The sequence below is a fragment of the Amphiprion ocellaris genome, chromosome 1, assembly GCF_022539595.1.
Source record: "Amphiprion ocellaris isolate individual 3 ecotype Okinawa chromosome 1, ASM2253959v1, whole genome shotgun sequence".
NCBI lineage: Eukaryota > Metazoa > Chordata > Actinopteri > Pomacentridae > Amphiprion > Amphiprion ocellaris.
Genome location: NC_072766.1, coordinates 28,023,694 through 28,039,500, shown reverse-complemented (window position 1 = coordinate 28,039,500; position 15,807 = coordinate 28,023,694). Strand labels below are relative to the sequence as shown.

At 45.4% G+C, this 15,807-nt stretch overlaps 1 pseudogene; it reads right to left on the bottom strand.

Moving 5' to 3' along the window:
• Positions 1–6,195: 6,195 nt before the first annotated feature.
• On the bottom strand, positions 6,196–10,186 carry LOC111568095 (uncharacterized; annotated as a pseudogene).
• Between the last annotated feature and the right edge of the window lie 5,621 nt (positions 10,187–15,807).

The following is a 15,807-nucleotide window of genomic DNA, read 5'->3' as shown; positions in this document are numbered from 1 at the left end:
ACACACCAATGACAATTTATATATGTAGGCACGTAAGTGCCCTGCTAAATCTAACAAAATCAAGATCGTAAGACACCAGCAAATAACTTAAACACTGATTCAATAGCAGTCTCCAGACTCTCCCAATTAACTTTATATCTCATGACAACACAGCACATTCCTTGTTTGTGTTTGAGATGCAAAAGACGAAGAAAATGACAACTCGGACATGGAGCTGTCTGCCAAGCTGAAACGTCTCTCTCTCTCTCTACCGTCCACATCCCAGATACACATTTAATGAAAGAATACCTGAAGGTAACAACCAAAAACAACAAACAGACTTAAGCTCAATGCTCTACTGCACGTACGTGCAGCTCCTCTTCCCTCTTTATTCATGCCATTCACATGTTTATCCGGTAGACAGCAGCTATTAAGAACAAGCATTTCAAATCCATAAAACAAAAACAGGATGTTTGACCAAAATCACCATATAGCATACACAATGCACAATGAACACCGCCATCACGAGAGAGAGGGAGAGAGAGAGTGTAGACTTACTTTATTTGAAGATGAAGCCCATGTGCCAAGTGGGAGGCAAGATTTGCATCCTTGCTGGCTAGCAGGTGCAGCAGTTCAATGTAATTTCCCTGGTTTGATGAACTTTCAATTTCATTGTTTCCATACAAAGCCAGCTCTTGTTTACTGAAGAAACACACAACATCTCTGAGACTCTTAAGGATTTCTCTGTTCTTCTTTACCTTCTCATTGTGTATGCTAATGCCCAGCTGCCTTTGCTCGTCCAAAGCCAGGTCAATTCTGCTGTGGCCAAATGTTTTCAAAGCAATGAATGTGGACCACTGATTTTTTATGTTTGGCTATGGCACAGAGCAAGTTGTTCAAATCACAATAACCAGCATTAGTCCAGACCTTGTCAGTGGTGCCACCAAACAGCAAACATGGAAACCAGAACAGGCAGTTCAGTGTAGCACATCCACAGAGCCAACCCTTCCTTTTGTATCATTCACTTTGAAAAGTACAAACAATTTTCTGTTCCTTCCATTGCTGAAGCTCTGGTAGCTCAGGTGTTGGTCTCCCATTACTCTAAAGTTGATGTTTCTCCTCAAAAGAAAGACGAGAAAGTTGCTTAAACTTCTGTTGCGGTGTCATCCTGTCGGTGAGCCAACCAGCTAGCTTGAGCGCAAAGTATCAATTCACTAATTCTACATGAACATGCGTAGAGCATAGCACAGTAATGTAACAAAGCAGCATAGCGATCTGCCTTTTTACATAAATGATTTTGTATGGGGAAACTGATAGCACATGCGTGAACACGCATTGTTGCGATGATATGACAGGTAAAGGCAGAGCAGCTCTGTGCCTTCAGGAGAGGGTGTGGCCTTCACCATAATACAGTGCAAGGGTTAGTTACTGAAAAGCTAAATGCCATCACTTTCAAACTGATAGGTACTATAGGCTATTGGAAATTATAATTTGAAAAATTATGTAAAAGAATAATTATAAAAGAAATTTTTTTAAAAAATTATAAAAAATAATTCCTTAAATGGAATGATGTCATTTATTCCTTTCAGCCTTGGGGAGGCAATTTCTACCCTTCCTACCCTGACTGCATGTCACTGGCGAAAAGTCTGATTGGCTGAAATCTTCTGTCGACTGCAAGATTTTCTAAAGCCTGAAAACAGAACCATTGTGGGTGCAGAAGTCTAGTTTCCTTTCAAATCACCCGAATTACAATATGCTGAGATGTCATTCTAGAAGTTTTTTTTTCCCAGTGAAGCCAAAAAATACTGTCTTCTCAGCTATACAGTTCAATCAAGTTTAGGCAAGTTGAAGTTAAGTGACTGATTATGGTCATCCTCAGAAAACACTGTCACTGTTAAAATAAACCAAGTAAGCACATATGGTTATTTCCTGGCAGTATCAATAGAGATGTTTTAGATCAGCTTAGCCGGGGCCAGATGTGGGTGAGAGTTTTTCAGGTTTCAGTGAATGGTTTTTCTATCACAGGTGGTCACTTTACCTACTCCCTGGAAAAGAAAAAGAAGAGAGTATGTGGAGATGGACAGAGGTTTATGTTGCCATAATCAGTACTCTAGTGTAATAATCAGGTTTATCAGTGACCTGTATGCAGATTGGAGTCTCTGCTAACAGTGACAACCCCATGAGCATGCATCCAACTAATGCTGAGTAAACCTCTAATATACGCACACATCCTGTATGAAAAGGGGTTAATGACTTTTCTGACTGCGAGATGTTGCATGGAAAGGGAAAATTTTGAAAATTTTCAACAAACAAAAAATGCTGCTGATTTAAGAACAGTGTCTGTACGACTTTACCTGCAGGTAAAGAAAACCACCCTGGGTCAGTTTTCTTTTCACTGAAAAGCATGGAAACAAACTTTAACAGCCTGTCCATCTGGTATGACCACCACTGTATCCTGATCTCCAGTCAATTTTCTGAAGTGTGGTCAAACTGGCAGCTAACTAAAAATGGGTATAAAAAAGGCAAAAAAAAAAAAAATACTTTAACAAAATTAAATTTCATGCACTTGGAGCTTTCATAAAGTTATTCAAGATTATAACTAATGTATGTTTAATGAATCTTGGTGATAAATCCCTAACTGCACTGAGTGCTGTTGTAGCAGGAAACAAAAAAAAGTGTGGTATTAAAAGACTCTGAAGTGAGCACTAATGTAAGTATTAAAGACCTTGACGTTAACTCCCGTGATGTGTACCTCATCATTAACGCAATATAATTCAAAAATTGTTAACTGTACCATCCACCACCTGAGTTAACTGTTGCTATACAGTGACGCACACACACATTTAAAATCCTCCTGCTCGATGGGTCAGCTTTGGTCTGTGCTTCTTTTCTTACCTATATGAATAAAAATCGATCATTATTTCACAGCAGGATGCAACCCATAGTTGCAGGGTTATAAGCTTCACATTTATTTTAAGCAAGATACAGTGCACATTTCATGCTTTTGAAACTCGGCACAGCTTTCCTAAAGCAACCTGTCAACTCAGCAACTGCCTTTTATAAAGCTGCACTCTGTAGTAGTAAAGTAAAAGCTTGTTTTCAGATGATATTTGCATAGTCACTTTCAATTTTATTCAGCTAATGTGGCCCAGTAAAACCTTTGAGTTAAGTGTGGAGCAGAGGGGGAGCAGGGAGAGCTCCACAGAGGGAAACTGGAGGCCCAGCGGATCAGTGTTTCCCTGTGCAAATTCTGTAGACCTGGAGGGAACCCCACTGCTGGAGATTAGCTAATCAAGCCCCTGGCAGAAAGAGCTGATGTGGGAGGAAAAGTCTTTTTTGATTAGGAGGCTTCCTGACTGAGAGAACTCACCTGGAAGAATCTCAGTGGCAGTCATGACAAGAGCTGGTGAAACACATGAAAAAAAGGAAGGGCCTCAATGTTTCTTTTTCTGTCTCCTGCAGCTGAGCAAAAATTTGACTATTCCTTTATTGCCTTGGACTGTGACTGTCTTTTCCTAACCCTATAAATTCTCCTTTACCTCTCTGCTTTCATGTGTTCCAACAAGGTGAAAGAATACAGTTTATTTTTAAAAAATACAGTGCCTGTTCAAAAAAAAAGTCACACACTCTAATATTTCATTGGACTGCCTTTAGCGCTGAGAATGACACATTCACTGTGGCATCAATTTGATAAGCTTCTGCAATGTCACAGCATTTATTTCTGTCCCGAGATCCACTAATTTTCTACCAAACTAACATTGATGATGGGAGAGTAAGACCATTGCTCAAAGTCTTCTCCAACACATCCCAAAGATTCTCAACAGGGCTGAGGTCTGGACTCTGTGGAGGCCAATCCATGTGTGAAAATGAAGTCTCATGCTCCCTGAACCACTCATTCTCAATGTGAGCCCCATGAATCCTGGCATCGCCATCTTGGAACATGTCCATGCCATCAGGAAAGAAAGACTCCAGTGTTGGAAAGACCTGGTCATCCAGTATATTCAGGTAGTCAGCTGATCTCATTCTTTGGGAACAAAATGTTGCTGAATCTGTCTAACCCCAGATCATAACCCTAACCCCTACAGGCTTGTAGCCACTATGCATGATGAGTGCATCACTTCATCTGCCTCTCTACTCAACCTGATGTGCCATCACTTTGGAACAGGGTAAATCTGGACTCATCAGATCACATGACCTTATTCCATTGCTCCAGAGTCCAATCTTTATGCTACCTAGCAAGCTGAAACCTTTTTTTTTTGTTAGCCTTGCTGATCAGTGGTTTCCTTAGAGCTACACAGCTGTTTAGTCCCAATCCTTTCAGTTCCCTTTGCATTGTGTGTGTGGAAATGCTCTTATTTTCAATATTAAACATAGCCGTGAATTTACTTCTTGTTTTCCTACAATTATCTGAGTTTGTTCTGACCACATTTCTTCCTCAAAGATGATGGTTCCCCACTATCCTACCAGGTTTTAATGATGCGTTGGATGGTTCTTAGTCCGATTTTAGTAGTTTCAGACATCTCCTTAGATTTAGAGACCCTTCTGAGACAGATTAACATCTTTTCCACAACCACAGGATATATCTTTCAACATGGTTGTTTAAGAAATGAGAAACTCTTCACTGCATCAGCTAGGGTTAAATAAGTTGTTGCCTGCTGAAACATATTAACCATTGCAGTAATTATCCAATGGAAGGCTCTTACCTATTTGCTTAGTTAAATCCATGTGGCAACCTTTTTTTGGACAGGCAGTGTATATGTAGTGTTAAAAATTATTTGACTAAAAAAAAAAATTATTTGACTATTCTCCAGGAAAAAAATAGAATAGAGGCCCAGCTGAGCACCACCTCTGCAGCCCATTGACTTCACGCACACTCTTCAATTATGTTTTAATGTTATTTTTGACCACACTGCTGTCCCTGAATGTGCCTCTACTATAAAGCATTTAGCATTTTGAAAGACCAGATTATTTTATACATGTATTATTTACAGTATATATTGAGAAAAAGCAACTTTTTCTCCCTAAATGTCTTATTGAGGTCAGGATTCTTCCTTTCCCCTGTAATGATTTGTGCAAACTTGGCTAGAACCTGGAGCCTATCCCAGCTGACTTAGGGTGAAGAAAGGAGACACCCTGGATAGGTCACCAGACGATCACAGCGTTACGCATCGAGACAAACACTCACATTCACATCTATGGACAATTTAGAGTTATCAGTCAACTTCAGCATGTTTTTGGACTGTGGGAGGAAGTCGGAGTACCTGAAGAAAAACCACGCATGCACCAGGGACAATATGTAAACTCCATGCAGAAAGGTCCCGGAAAAGCCTGGATGCGATCCGCGGGCCTTCTAGCTGAAAGGCAAATTTGTTAACCACCAAGCCACTGTGCATTCCCAAAATCCAGTTTTTCACTTTTATTTGAAATTTTATTCAATTAGTATTTACATGACCACAATGTGTCTGGACACTCACAAAACACCACTCCTCATTTGTTTTTCTCCACAGATCAGGAAATGTGTCTCTGAACAAGTCATTCAGGAGACATCACAAGTAATATTTCATGCAGCATGCATGTAATTGAGACATACTCTGTCATCATAATATTGCACTTCTTGAACTTTGATTGTTACAGTAGGTAGTGCAAAATGGCATGTCATCTGTGTGCTCTCAGCTTGTTCAGGTCACTGTGACGTAACTGTCCAGAGGATTGTGGATCAGAATGACCAGAACAAACAAGTTATTTTTTCTGGCATACTATATAATACAAAACTGGTTTACATGTATTTTACCTAATCTGGAGAGGGGCTATGATGACCCATCAGTCAGTTAAAATAGCAAGAACATATTTCTTTTGTACCTTAATTTTATACAATTATACTAACCTCAGACTATTATTCAAGGTAGTAGACTGTATCGTAAATGTTTCCACTCAAAGGAGTTTTGAATACTTATGCAGAATTACTACATAATCAAACTGGTATTTGACCAGCGAAGTATTTAGATCAAATTGCTATAATAATACAACATATAACCACCTCCTGTTGAGCTGTAAAGAAGAGCTTCACGAATGATCGGAGAAATTATTTAAGTTGAAGGTTATTTATAAAAGCTTGGTAGCTAGAATCTATATTCATAGAATACATCTCTTGGACGCTCCTGAAAACATCATCAGTGATGTATCCTGGGGTCCTCGGGGGTTTCGGGTCTTTCAACATCAGACACCCTTGCCCCGGCGACCCAGCCATGATTGATCAGACCCGGCCTGTGTTCAGGTGGCATTTGCTACCCCCCATGGATGTCCTCTCCTAATTCAGAGCCATCTTGAGGCTTTCTCTTCTTCCTCCATGATGTTCCTGATGGCTCTGCTCCTGTCCACTCCAGTGATGCCCAGTGCACTCAAGGTTTTGTAGAGTGGTTGCCCCAGAAATCCTCTGCAGCCAACCTCGATGGGCATACGCTTAGCCATCCAGCCCTGCTTGCGGCAGTCGATGACCGGCTCTTCATATTTGGTCCTCTTTCTCTCGTGCGCCCCCTCCAGCTGGTCCTCCCACGGCACTGTCACCTCCATTAGGACGATGTTCTTTGTCTCCTCTGAAACCAGGAGAATGTCTGGCCTCAGGGTAGTTGCAACAAAGTGCAGGGGGAACTTAACCCTTTAAGCGCCAAAGTCGCAATATTGCGACAAGCAACATTGCTGAGCATAACAAGCCATAGATGCAAATATGGTGCCTCATGTAGTTACTACTTTACACCAGGAGATGGTGGACATCTGGAACTTCAATCCGAGCATCATTTATGGGCATGTTTTCATTCAAAGTTTTGGAGTTTATAGAGTTTGAAAACCGCCTCCCGGTCGAGGAGACGAGGGTCACAGTCGGAGCGCAGCAGAGCGCACGACAGCGCGAGAAAACTCACCATTCTGAGAGGTTTGTTCACTGTTGACAAAGTACTTTGTCAAGTAATGGCTGACTCAGATTCTGAAGAGGAATATTCCCCCTCTGATGAAGATGTTCAGTCATCCAGTGAGACAGAAAGTGACGCTGCGCCCGTGCGCCATGACAGTCCACAAGCAGCACATACTGGAGCCGATGCTTTGCTTCACCATGTCCAGGGTGGCAGGAGGGGACGTGGTGGGTGTAGCAGGGGCGGTCAAAACACCGCTAATAGTGAGGTGGGTAGCGGGGATGCAAAAAAACGCGGAAATAGCGGCAGACGCGGGAGAAAATGCACTGATAATAGCGCCGGAGGCCGCAGTGGCGTTCACGGCCCCGCCGTAAATGATGATCATGATGGCTGGGTTTGCTTGAGAGATGAGGAACAGTATCACAAGTGGATCAGACATTTAGATGAGCCTGTTGGGTATCGTGGAGACAGGGATCTGACAAATTCTGAGCCAAGCAATGCCATCTTGATCGATAAACATCTGTAAAAGTTATGTAATCCATATGTCTGCCGCCTGGTGACGTCATAATATGCAAATTAGATGAGTGAATTTACTCCCATCACAAACTTTGGATCATAGTGATGATTTTACTCATTTACAGTTTGCCTTTATCTCTAATCATTTTCAAGTTACAACCTTTTGAAAAAGTGATATCAAAACTGAATATTTCATTGAAAAAACTGTGGCGCCTAAAGGGTTAAGCTGTTTCTCCAGGTCAACAGACAGCTGCCAGTCCTGCACAGTTGCCAGGAGTCCTGGCAGGTTCCTGGCTCCTGCGGTACTATGCAGCTGTTCTCCAGCCTTCACGAAGGTGATCGCCTGGGTGGTGGAATGGGACCATCTGCTGCTGCTGCTGATTCCCACGCTGATAGCTTCCGCGATGGGTTTCAGAACCTGATTGTGGCGCCAGGTGTACCGACCCTGCTCAAGAGCTACTGGACAGCAGCTCAGGATGTGCTCCAATGTACCCCTGCCTGGGCATTGTGGGTAATTAGGAGACTGTTTTGCCCCAGATGGAGAGGTTTGATGGGCTGGGCAGAATGCCGTACACTGCCTGGACAAGGAACTTTATGCGCTGTGGTTCTGCCCGCCAGAGATCAGTCCATGTGACTTTTCGGTCGATGGCCTGTTCCCACCTCGTCCAGGCATCCTGCTGCCTCAGGCCGACAGCTGTACTGGTCCTCTGCTTCTCCACCTCTGCCCTCACTTCCTCCTGGACCAGTCTGTGTCTCTCCTTCCCCTTGGCCTTCTCATACTGAGGCGTTAGAAAGGTCCCCAGACCAGCTCTACTTTGGGTCACTGCTCCAACCAGGACCCTGTGGCATAACCATGACTCTGCTTGTGATACAGCTTCATTGGCTCTCCATTTCCTCCCGGTTTTTACCTTGACCCCTACCTAGGCCAACTTGGGGTCACTGGAGTCCCTATACATCATCACCTCTCTTGCCTTTGTCACCTTAAACTCCTCCTCAAGTGACTTCAGGGGCAGCTGGAGCTTGGTGTTACATCCATAGAGGGTGATGCTGCTGAGGCTCCTAGGCAGTCCCAGCCACCCCCTGAGGAAGCTGCTAACTTTCCTCTCCAAGCCCTCTACAATGGAGATGGGAACCTCGTATATGAGCAAAGGCCAAAGTATCCTAGGCAGGATACCGTGTTGGTAAATCCAACCCTTGAACTTTCCGGGAAGCCCTGACCAGTCCACTGCTCTCAACCAGCTCTCTAGTTCCTGGCAGGTTTCCTAAACAGATGCTGAATCCTTCAGGCTGCTGTTAAACACCTTGCCAAGGCTCTTCACTGGCTCTTCAGAGATAGTTGGGATTGGTGTCCCTCCGATGCTGAAGCGGAACCTATCCACGACTTTGCCCTTCTTCAGCACCATTGACCTTGATTTTGCAGGCTTGAACCTCATTCTTGCCCATCCAATCAGTTCCTCCAGACCTTGCAGAATCCACCTTTTCCCTGGTACTGACTCGGTGGTAACAGTCAGGTCATCCATAAAGGCCCTGATTGGTGGTTGGCGCACTCCTGATCTGGTCTTTGGACCCAGACACTGAGTTTCAGCAGATCATATTCATTCCCAAGGCAAAAAGGATCACAGAGATGGCCCAGTCTGTGATGATATCTACCTCAACTCTGTACCACTCTGATGTTATTGACCCTGATGAGACTCTCATGTTGAACTGGTTGTAACAGTCCATGATGAGTTCCACCACTTGGCCCGGCACATGATGTTTCTCTAGGGTTGTTTGGACCAGACTGTGTGGGATTGAGCCATAGGTATTAGTCAGGTCAAGCCAGAGCCCTGCCAGTTCTCCCTTGTTTTCCCGGGCTTCTCCAATGAGCTGAGTTACCACTCCTGTATGCTCCAGGGAACCCGGCACTCCAGATATGCCTCCCTTTTGCACCGAGGTGTCAATGTAGCCATTGCAGCAGAGATTGCTACTATGCTGAAGAAAATCTTCCCTTCGACCCTCAGCAAGGAGATAATCCTGAACTGGTTGATGTTCTTGGAATCTTCTTCCTTTGGGATCCAGACGCTTTCAGCAAATCACTACTGTTGCGCCACTCTCCCTCTCTTTCAGATGAGCTTCAGGATCTTCCACAACCGCACCAGTAATGGGACAGTTGTTATAGACCTTGTAAGGCACTCCGCTCGGGCCAGGAGCTGAACTGGATCATGCCCTCCTAACAACATCCTGTACCTCTCAGGAGTGACTCCCTGCTGTCAAACTCCTTGGTGGGTGTAGGTGGTTTTATCAGGGTGTTGCAATGGCCCAGCTCCTGCTGCCTGTCAGGGTTGCTGTAAGTGGTCTGGATGTACAGATCCATCTCTTCCTTGGAACAAGCCAACCTCCCACAGCGCTTCTGTCCCAGGAGTTGCTTGGTGAAGCCAAAGGGGTTGGATATGAAGGAAGCTCGCTTGCCAGTCAGCTCTGCGGAGAGACAGCAGCCTTTTCCTTAGGATGGCATGTAGTTCTGCCAGTGAGGGGCGTTGCTACTCACTGGCCTCTTTGAACTTCGTCTTGAGGGACTTTAGCTCCTGCCAGATCTGATGGATTTTTGTTGCTCTCTGGTTCATGGTGAGGGGAGTTCTTTCAGTCCTATTCTCCATTGTCCCAAATCTTTCCACAGCTAGACTGACGATGATTGTCATCATCGTGTTCAACCTGTGGTCCACGTCTCACTTCGCTGTTTCTTCTAGCACCCAGTTGGCATCCTCGTCAAACTGTTGCCAGGCTGTCGTCTTGCAGGCCTGTGGCCATTTGACTTGAACCCTCTCTGGAGGTCTGTTCTAAGGGGTTGGTTGAAGCACTATGGGGTATCTCCAGGCTTGGCTCCTCCTCCATCTCACCAGGTTGTGTACCTGTGCGTTGTAGCACTCGCGCTCCCTCTAAACACTTCATCCGGGTCTGGTGAATGACCTGGATGAGGGGTAGAAGTTAATGACTGAAATGTGAACCACAAAACAGTGGAGGCATTGAACTTATAGTTAAGTACATTTATTAAATTACCAACATATATTAAACTAACAACATGATAACAATTATATAACAATAATAACATACACTAAGACAAACAGCAACACAAAATCTGCATTTTGTTCAATGTGGTGAATATGAGTGAATGAAAAGGGAAGGAAGAGAACACATTGTTAAACACAATGATGGGTCAATATTACAGTGAAATATGGTGCTCTGAGAGGAAACGATTAATAGACCACACCTGAAAGCAGCTGCTAATTTGATGGTAGGCTAATTTGGAACTTGCAAGAATTTGTCTTTGCAATAAAAGAGAATTTAGAAGTTTGCACCAAGTGTCAGTGATTGGAAGTTACTTGCTTGTACATCATGATGCTGCGGTGGCGCTTCTGCTGGTGGATGGTCCGGTCTGCCTGTTGATGTGGGTCAGAACAGCTGTGGACAGAGTGGAGCCTCCAAGTCGGTCACAGTGAACTTACATGATTCAAAATGGAGCTGCTGGTACTCAAGGATAACTTACGATGGATGGTAAGTAGAACTCTGGGACTAAAAGACTCGTAGAAAGGAGGGCTTAAAGTGGTGCTTTCAGGTATGACCTTTTAAAGGGGACTTCTGCATGCCATTAGCTCAGGAGGGGGTCTGGCACAACCTCCATCAAGGAGGGCTGATGTCCAAATGTCCCTCACAGAGTAACACAGTTTTTTTTTGTTTTTTTTGTTTTTTTTAGCAGTTGGCACTAGGTATTCAGCATCTTGCATGAGCTAACTGGTAGCATCATCACTGGTCACGACCTGGAGCATCTCCTAAATGGGCCTGGTTCAGTTGAATGTGGCAGTGCTGTTTGGATTGTGTAGCATTAGCAATGAGCAGTTAGCTTGCACTAGCTAACTGGTAGCATCAGCACAAGTTGCTACCTGGAGCATCTCCTATACTGGCCTGGGTCAGTTGAACGTGGCAGTGCTGTTTGCATTGTGTAGGAGCAGTGTGAACTGGCACTGGGGGGGTGAATCTAGGATGCCAGAGTTCGCCGCCTAGCCTCCTGGAGGTGTTGTGGGACTAATTAGGCGAAACACCATTGAAGGGAGGTATCCACCTGATGACCCCCAGGGATGTGTTAGGAATCACTGCTCACTGGTGTGTATAGTGATGGGTCAGGGATCCTAGGTTCTTCATTGAGTGTGCATCCTCTTTGTTTGGAGCACAAGTGTCTTATGTTTAAACTGTCACATCATTTTTTATTAGTTTTCTAGTTTCAGAGGATCAAAACAAAACTAAACACTTATATAGCATTAGATATGTTAACCTTCAAGATGATCATGTAAATAAGTATAATAAAAGATTTAACAGGGAGCATGGTAAAAACTAATCATAATGAGGTTATCAAAATGTTTAGCAATTCCATTAAATAAGTATACATAAAGAATGGTTAAGTCCAAAATAGGGGAATACATGTCTTTCTTTGTCTTAAGGTGAGTCTGGTGTTCCTTGTGGCATTGTCAGTGACGTTAAATCCTTTTGATGCTGTTATCATATTGTGAGCTTCACTTCCTGCAGGGTCAGAACTTGGTCAGTGTTTCTGGCAGCCAATTTGTCCTTTGTAGGCCTAATAGTGACTGGGGATTTGAGCCAGTCTCTTGGCTAAACTGGGCCCAAAATGCATCTTGATGTCTGGAGGTTTGTGTTGAGAAATCCTCTGAAGGTCTGCTTCCTCATGGCCTCATCCTGATGGACACAAATTTCACACTATCCTGACAGATCTGTAAGGTGGTTTGATTTAATGTTGAATATCTGGCAGAATGCCTTGCTGTCTGCTCCATTGATCACAGCGGACCTTGTCTCCAGTCTGTGATTGTAAATGGATGAAACTTGCTCTTTCTCTGTCTCAAAGTTGATCATGGCTTGTTGATCCTACAACTCGGCCGCCCCACCCCACCTCACTCCACCCACCCCCCACCCAAAATCTGAAATCCTTCCATGCATGAAACTAGACACATTTGGCCTTGATGTCATCCCAACAAAACTTCCTGAAGAGGTTATTGACGCACTTAAAAAAAAAAAAATGCAAATGGCATTTTTCTATCTGTTTGGACATGCTGTAGTTCAAACTGTTTGAAAGAAACCCAACCTATATCCCTCTGTTCTTAACTGGTAAACCAATTTATAAACTTACCTTTCAATGAAAAGTACTGGAAAAGTGGTGTCAGCCTAACTTTTGTGTGTCACAATGATCTCTTTGAGAAAGTTCAATCAAGTTTTAGATTTGAACAGCACTGAAACTGCCCTACTCAAGTATCTAATGATCTAATTTTAACAGCCAACAGAGGAGAGAGAGCACTATTTTAATTCTTTTAGACCTAAGTGCAGCTTTTGACACAGTAGACCATGCAATTTTATTTCACCATTTGGAATCCTGGATTGGCATCAAGGGTACTGCGCTAACAGTGTTGTTAAAAAGTATTGGCCCCTCTAAAGAAATCTTCTATTATTGCATGTTTGTTACATAGTTTTAACAAGATGGCACCGCAGATGGCAGCCTCGGCACTGCGCTGCCTAGTCTCCCTACTCACACCGGACATAAACTGTTCCCCCCCCCCCCCCCCCTCTGGCAGGCATATAGAACCCTGTACACAAAAGCCACTAGACACAAAAACAGCTTCTTCCCCACTGCCATCACCTTGATAAACAGCCGAGACATTCCTACACACTTGTACAATAGTCAGTATTCCAATGGACATGTACAGTATTTTGTTGCACCATGAACAGCATTTTCTGCTTTTTGCACTGCCATCCATCCATCCATCCATCCATCTTCTACCGCTGGTCCGGGTCGGGTTGCGGGGGCAGCAGCCCTAGGAGGGAAGCCCAGACCTCCCTCTCCCCAGCCACATCATCTAGCTCCTCCCGGGGGACCCCAAGGCGTTCCCAGGCCAGCTGAGGGACATAGTCTCTGCAGCGTGTCCTGGGTCTTCCCCGGGGTCTCCTCCCGGTGGGACGTGCCCTAAACTCCTCACCGGGGAGGCGTCCGGGGGGCATCCTAATTAGATGCCCGAGCCACCTCATCTGGCTCCTCTCTACGCGGAGGAGCAGCGGCTCTACTCTGAGATCCTCCCGGATGGCCGGGCTTCTCCCCCTATCTCTAAGGGAGAGCCCAGCCACCCTGCGGAGGAAACTCATTTCAGCCGCTTGTACCCGCGATCCTGTTCTTTCGGTCACTACCCAAAGCTCGTGACCATAGGTGAAGGTAGGAACGTAGATCGACTGGTAAATTGAGAGCTTTGCCTTTCGGCTCAGCTCCCTCTTTACCACGATGGACCTGTACAGCGTCCGCATTACTGCGGATGCCGCAGCAATCCGCCGGTTGATCTCTCGCTCCATCCTTCCCTCACTCGTGAACAAGACCCCGAGGTACTTGAACTCCTCCACTTGGGGCAGAACCTCATCCCTGACCCGGAGAGTGCACTCCACCTTTTTCCGGCTGAGGACCATGGACTCGGATTTGGAGGTGCTGATCCTCATCCCAACCGCTTCACACTCGGCTGCGAACCAATCCAGTGAGAGTTGGAGGTCCTGGCATGATGAAGCCAACAGGACCACATCATCCGCAAAAAGCAGTGACGGAATCCTGAGGTCACCAAACCGGACTCCCTCAACACCCTGGCTGCGCCTAGATATTCTGTCCATAAAAATTATGAACAGAATTGGTGACAAAGGGCAGCCCTGGCGGAGTCCAACTCTCACTGGAAACGAGTTCGACTTATTGCCGGAGATGCGGACCAAGCTCTGGCACCGGTCATACAGGGAACGGAAAGCCTGTATTAGGTGGTCCGTTACCCCGTACTCCCAGAGCACTCCCCAGAGGATTCCCCAAGGGACACGGTCGAAAGCCTTCTCCAGATCCACAAAACACATGTGGACTGGTTGGGCAAACTCCCATGCACCCTCAAGGAGCCTACTGAGGGTGTAGAGCTGGTCCACAGTTCCACGGCCGGGACGAAAACCACATTGCTCCTCCTGAATCCGAGGTTCGACTATCCAGCGGACCCTCCTCTCCAGTACCCCTGAATAGACCTTCACGGGGAGGCTGAGGAGTGTGATCCCCCTATAGTTGGAACACACCCTCTGGTCCCCCTTTTTGAAAAGAGGGACCACCACCCCGGTCTGCGAATCCAGAGGCACTGCCCCCGATGTCCACGCGATGTTGCAGAGACGTGTCAACCAGGACAGTCCCACAACATCCAGGGCCTTAAGGAACTCCGGGCGGATCTCATCCACCCCCGGGGCCCTGCCACCGAGGAGCTTTTTAACTACCTCAGCGACTTCAACCCCAGAGATGGGAGAATCTACGCCCGAGACCCCAGGCCCCGCTTCTGAATCAGAAGACGTGTCGGTGGGATTGAGGAGGTCTTCGAAGTATTCCTTCCACCGATTCACAATGTCCCGAGTTGAGGTCAGCAGTGCACCATCCCCACTATACACAGTGTTGACAGTGCACCGCTTTCCCCCCCTGAGACGCCGGATGGTGGACCAGAATCTCTTCGAAGCCATCCGGAAGTCGTTTTCCATGGCTTCGCCAAACTCCTCCCATACCCGAGTTTTTGCCTCGGCGACAGCCGCAGCCGCAGCCCGCTTGGCCAGCCGATACCTGTCAGCTGCCTCCGGAGTCCCACCGACCAAAAAGGCCCGGTAGGACTCCTTCTTCAGCTTGACGGCATCCCTTACCGCCGGTGTCCACCAACGGGTTCGGGGATTGCCGCCGCGACAGGCACCGACCACCTTACAGCCACAGCATGCAATTATCATTTGAACTACTGTGTTTATAGCAATTATCATTTTTGCACTACTGTGTTTATATATTCCATTCTAGCTGTAAATTTCTGTATATGTTGTGTTATATTTAATTTTATTACTACAATTTTTTCCTGCCTGCTCCTCTTTCTATAGTTTCTTTAGTTTTTATTATTCTCTTCCATATTCCTAGGGTGACACTCTTGTGGTTTCTCTGATGTCCGTGATGTACAGGTGGAGAAGAAACGCCCGTTGACACTGACTTTCTTAATAAGATCTTTATTAAAAGAAAGAACAGTATCGCACAGACAGGAGTTGTCTGGAAGGATGTCGCCCAATTATCCTTCTCGAACAAAGACCAACGGTCAGTTTTTATACCTTCTGGTAACAGATAGAGTTACAACATCTGGTTCAAACCCCTACTCAAGAACAGTACCCCCTCAGACGAAGACTCTGCATATCCCTAAGGGTCACAAATCAGCTCTAACCCAAGAAAACACAAAATGCAGTTTTAAAATCACGATTTCATTTATTGAAGAAAAAAAGCTGTCCTGTCCCACATCGCTTTATGAAAAAGTAATTGCCCCTTTAGCTATCAATCTACTAAATTACCAAATTC